General features: G+C 37.1%; 1 protein-coding gene across 10 annotated transcripts in view; it reads left to right on the forward strand.

Annotated features, from left to right (window-relative positions):
• The window catches only part of RBFOX1 (RNA binding fox-1 homolog 1), a 1606230-nt gene extending 1602033 nt beyond the window's left edge, over nucleotides 1-4197 (forward strand). For all 10 annotated transcript variants that reach the window (XM_067473372.1, XM_067473373.1, XM_067473365.1 and 7 more), the window contains one exon: nucleotides 1-4197. This exon is cut by the window's left edge. The gene's annotated coding sequence lies outside the window, so the exon portion shown is untranslated.
• The last annotated feature ends 1199 nt before the right edge of the window (nucleotides 4198-5396 follow it).

Here is a 5396-nt window from a genome sequence, read left to right on the forward strand (position 1 = left end):
AGAAACGGGGACACCCCGCCCCCCAAAGCACCTTGTAGTCATATTTCAACTGTCTTAAATTATTCACTGTTTATTCAAAGCCAAAGGTTATGTTGTTAATTTTTCAAGGCTGGGAGGGGGGAAATGGGGTGGGAACGGGCCGAGAGAGGGATGCTTGAACTGACAACTGTACATAAAACCTAATCTAAAGCTGTCCAAAGGCACAGCGCTTAATGCATTCCACCAGGTAGCATTCCGCTCCAATCATACCTAGTTATTTAGGCAAAAAGAAAAATTGAAAAAGACCGACGAGCGAGAGAGTGAGAGAGCGAGAGAGATAGAGAGATAAATAACCAAGGGGAAATATCTGATAGTTAGATCATAAGCAAGCATTCTTTTTTATATTTCTTCCAGTATAATAAATTATTGATATCATTGCAGACTTTTATATTATGGGAGGATTAAAATAATAATGATAATAATAATAATAATAAAAATAGTAATTAAAAGGGTGATAAAAGCACTGTTTCTATTTTTTTTCTTTTTTCCAATAAAAAAAGAGAGAAAGTAATAAAAAAGTTAAAATTCTTTGTACCGGTTATAATACTAAAATAAAATAAATAAAATAAAAGTGTATAAAAAACTTTACATCTGTGCTGTGGAATTGTTTAGTTCAAGGACTTTACACACCTTAACGCCGCGTTAGATTTAAAATAAAAAAAACAGTGTAGACCAACCGTTAGAGCAAAAAAAAATACAAAAAAATCATTTTTACCAAATTCCATGCTACTCATATACCAAAATTTATATACGCATTTTACAAGTACTGCAAACATGGAGTTAGAGATAATCATGGTATTTTCATCAGCTTAGTAATTTTTGAAACATGATTGTGTCGTGTAAGCAAACTGCAATTTCTCAAGTTGTTACAAAACCTGCCGCCCCGTCCCCAGCTCCGAAGGCCATCTTGTTTTGTAATTTAACGTTCCCAAGAAACAAATATCCAAGAATCCAAGGACAGACATGAGACTCCCATCCACACTGTAGAATCATAGTACACTGATTCCTCTTTTAACGGACATGTTTCCATCTGATGGGATCCTGGGATTGGCATTTGAAGGAGGCACACTGAAATTTTTCAGCCAATGAGTTTTGGTGCTTCTCCAAATTACAAACCTCCAGATCTCTTGGGAGGCCACCATGACATTTAATGTGGGATCAGCCCACTATAATTATATAGTGTGAATGGGCCCAGGATCTTGGCTGTCAAACTCTGCTTTCCCCCCTCCAAGGCACCCAAGAATTGATGCCAAAGCTGCAGTGCCTGGCACAGCTGGAAAATTGCAGTTTGTCCGTGCATAATGTTGTCCTGTTTACAAGTTAACCTTAAGTTTTGGGGTGTTTGTCAGGGGTCTTCTTGTTTTTGTATTTAAAAATAAATCAAAGCAGAAAAAAATAGTTATATTCTCATGTGTACCGTGCGTGCCATAAAGGGAGGGGGGGATAGAAAAAGGTTTTTAAAAAGGCAAGCACTTTAGTTAAAAAAAGAAAAAAAATGATCAATTCACCGCTGTGAACCTGCCAACTTGCTATAAACAATTCTGCTTTTCAAAAAGTGTTTGTGGACGGCCTATGTCATCGTAATGTGCATGCAAAATATGACCAGTTGAACGATAACCATCAATAAAGTTTCACAAGATTTGAAAACAAGGTTTCTGTAGCATTTCTATCCAAAGATGGGGGAATAATAATAATAATAATAATAATAATAATAATAATAATAAGGACATCATTCTCCAATCCATCTCAGAGGGAATAGAGGAAAGAAAGTGTAAGAGAGAGAAAAAGACAGGGAATGAGAAAGATAGAGGAGTGACAGAAAGAAAGTGTATAAAACCATGCAAAGTATAGGCTACTAAAAATTATCAGTCAGGGAGTGAATAATTTATTCATAAATTTGGTCACTTTTTAACTCATCCTTCCCTGATAGCTTTAGATTAAGGCCATTGTTCCGGAAAAACTTTGCTATATGCAAATGTACCTTTTCTCACATTGAGCCCAAATGTTAAGTCACAAGGTGCTTTTTAGAAACCATGGACTCCCAACCAACTCAAAGCAGTTGGAGATGGGGAAGGAAGGCACGGAAAAGGGAGGAAACAGGAAGGCTTCTGGATTCCAATCCAGAAGTGTGGGGGGATCAGTTTCATTGAGGAGCATGCAATTCCAGTCCAACCGAGCTTCCTCATCATGTTCAACATTGAGGTGCAACCACGTAGGCATAAAGTAGTTCTCCAAATAAAGATACCACTGTTAATGAGTGACACCATATTAACAAGGGCAGCACTCCAGAAGGGATTTTCTGACTAGAAGGGCCTTCTCATTCCTATCTAGATCTAGATCTGATGAATGGCAAGAAAATCCTTCATATCTTGATCTAGATACAGATCTAGATACAGATATGATTATAGTTCTAGACATGGGTGATGAAATTTTCCTTCTGGCCAGAAAATCTCTTCTAGATCTGTAACTAGATCTAGGTGATTCAACTGAGAGACAATTTCAGGGTGACCCCTCCAAAATAAATTCAGACCACCAACCACTATGGATTGTGATGATCCTTTCTTTTTTGGAACCCTGAGTATTCTAAAAATATCCCCTGCTAGCTTAATTTTAATATTTCAAATGATAGGAAATGACATAGTTCTAAGGACATCATTTTCTCTAGAAGTTGGCCAATATTAAGATGACAGTAACCCCACCTTCAATTTTAGCCTGAACTTTAAAGGTGCTACTCAGGTTGATGAACCACATCTTTAAAATGGGTTCAGTATGTTGGGGAACCTCCTTTAAAGTCTGAACCAAATCCTGGAACAAATCCATTGACATTGCAGTCACAAGCCTTGGCTGGGTATTGGCTGCAAACTTTCCCATTGTCCCATTTCTATTCTAGAAAGCCAGCTTTCCAAAAAGAAGCTTTCAGGGATGGTCTTCATTCACTTCTGTTGAGTTCAGTGGAGCATGAGCTTGTGCTGTTTTCTAGGCCTAGCAAAGCAAATATTTCATTGTAGATGTTTAGGCTTAAATGGCCATTGTTCATGTGATCAGATCTTAAACATTATGGAAAAAAGTCAGAAAAATGTAATCTGATATTAAGTTTTGGGGGTTCCGAAACAAGGGTGCATACAGACGTACCATGACACTGGAATAGAAGTGGATAGATATGGCTATTACATTTTGTGGATATTGATGACTTCTAATTTAAAAGTAATAATTTCACCAATCTACAGGGATAGGTTGATCTATCAATTCTTATTTCTCCCAAATTGTATTGCTATGGAGCTTGAAAAACATGGATTAAAATGGCTAAAAACAAAATCTTCTTTCCTGAGGAGAGGGCATACCTTGACTTCTACCAACTTGATTGCTATGCATTCACTACCAGCTATTTTAATGCTAATCCAAACACAAGAGTTCTTTGCCTTTGCAAAATACAATATGCCCACTTTTACTCATTTAAAGTTTAAGCAGACTTCCAAACTCATTAGAAAATGATGTGGGTTGGTGACATCATGTGCATCAGTCAATCAGAGCTGTGCACAGGCAATCTATTATTCCAGTTCTAAACAATAGAGTGCATAATTGTATATGTGGTTTGGCTGCTCCAATAAAAACGTCTGTATGCACTCTGAAATACTTTAAGAATTATAATGATAGTACTTAACTGTTAAAGATATTTATTTTCTTACAAACTATCAGTTTGCACACAAAGATCTCCTGATGTGTAATTCTAAGTTGAATTCAGTGGCTGTGTCCCTCAAGGCAGCCCCCAATGTGTATCTGATGTTTAATTCTTGGAGATAATTGCCGATGGTTGAGGTTTGCCAAATGCTGTTGGAAACTATTTTTGTGAAAACTCCTTCAACACTCCAGTCATTCATTTTATTCAAATGTATGTCTGATATAGGGAATGTGTTTTTTCTTTCTTCTCCAGTTATATAAATTGCTACTGATAATATGAATTCTGATTTTAAAAATAAACGATTAAGTACCATATGTAGAATATCGTGACTTCAAAACAGTTACAAATCTTAAAACCCAACAAGTGTGTATATCTGTCTTTAGAAATTAGTGTTTATATCACTACAGTGGTTTGTGAATAAAGAAAAAAATGGTTTGTAATATTAAAATAAAAGCTTCGTCTGAAACGGTGTAAATAAATTTGTGTCCAGAGTTGTTGTTCTTGTTGTTGTTGTAGTTACTATATGCGTCAGTTCTGTTAGTTAGTCTCAGTGTAAGCAAGTTGAACAAACTGATGGATGGTAAGTAAAGACATAAACAACTCCCATTGGTTAAATGGGACCACTCTAGTTGGGGCTAAAAGTATTTATTTATTTAGGACATTTGTATCCCATCCTATCTCAACCTCCGCAGAAGGACTCAGGGCTGCTATCAACCGGCACAGCACGGTGCCAACAACAGATTAAAACAAGCATAAATATACATATTATAATAAAACAATATAAAAAACATTAAAACAGTTCACCTATTTAAGCCATTAACTTAAAAGTAGGGTTTTCACTATTATTATTCTTAATAAAACAATGGATTTGTAAGCCAGAAGCATTAACTGAATTACAGTTGGTTGCAGAGCTTTGAGAAGCTTTGCTCTAGGCTGCATTAGTCTCCTAGAAGACTTTCAAAGGCTATCCAATCATTGTACCCACATAAAAAAGATTGCATTGGTTAATCTGCTCCCATATACACTACATACTCATTTATAGGTCTAGAAATTATAGTTCAAGAATCAACCCAGAAAACCTTGGGCAGCTTCTCCAGGGGACAATGTGAATACCAATGCTTAATTCAAATCAAAAAAGGAACCATCTCCATATTTGGGTAGAATAGCAAAAAGCAAAGATTTAGTCCATCTTCTTTTCATTAAGAAGCACAAATCCCCCGTAACTGTGACAGTGCCTTAGGGTGGTGGCTAAACCCTTGAGTTGCCATTGATATTTTATTTCTCCCTGAAAGGACACTCAACTTACTTCAGAGGTCACCCCAGTGGCGCAAGCGGTTAAGCCCTTGTGCCAGCAGGGCTGAAGACCGACAGGTTGCAGGTTCAGATCTGGGGAGAGCACGAATGAGCTCCCTCTATCAGCTCCAGCTCTCCATGTGGGGACATGAGAGAATCCTGCTACAATGATGGTAAAACATCAAAACAACTGAGCATCCCCTGGGCAACATTCTTGCAGACAGCCAATTCTCTCACACCAGAAGTGACTTGCAGTTTCTCAAGTCGCTCTTGACATGGAAAAAATAGAGAGAAGTTATATCACTATTTATCATGTTGACCCAAAAACCTATCCTTTACTTATACAGTAGAGTCTTGTTTATCCAAGCTTTGTGCGTCCAACTTT

The sequence above is a fragment of the Anolis sagrei genome, chromosome X (assembly GCF_037176765.1).
Source record: "Anolis sagrei isolate rAnoSag1 chromosome X, rAnoSag1.mat, whole genome shotgun sequence".
Taxonomy (NCBI): domain Eukaryota; kingdom Metazoa; phylum Chordata; class Lepidosauria; order Squamata; family Dactyloidae; genus Anolis; species Anolis sagrei.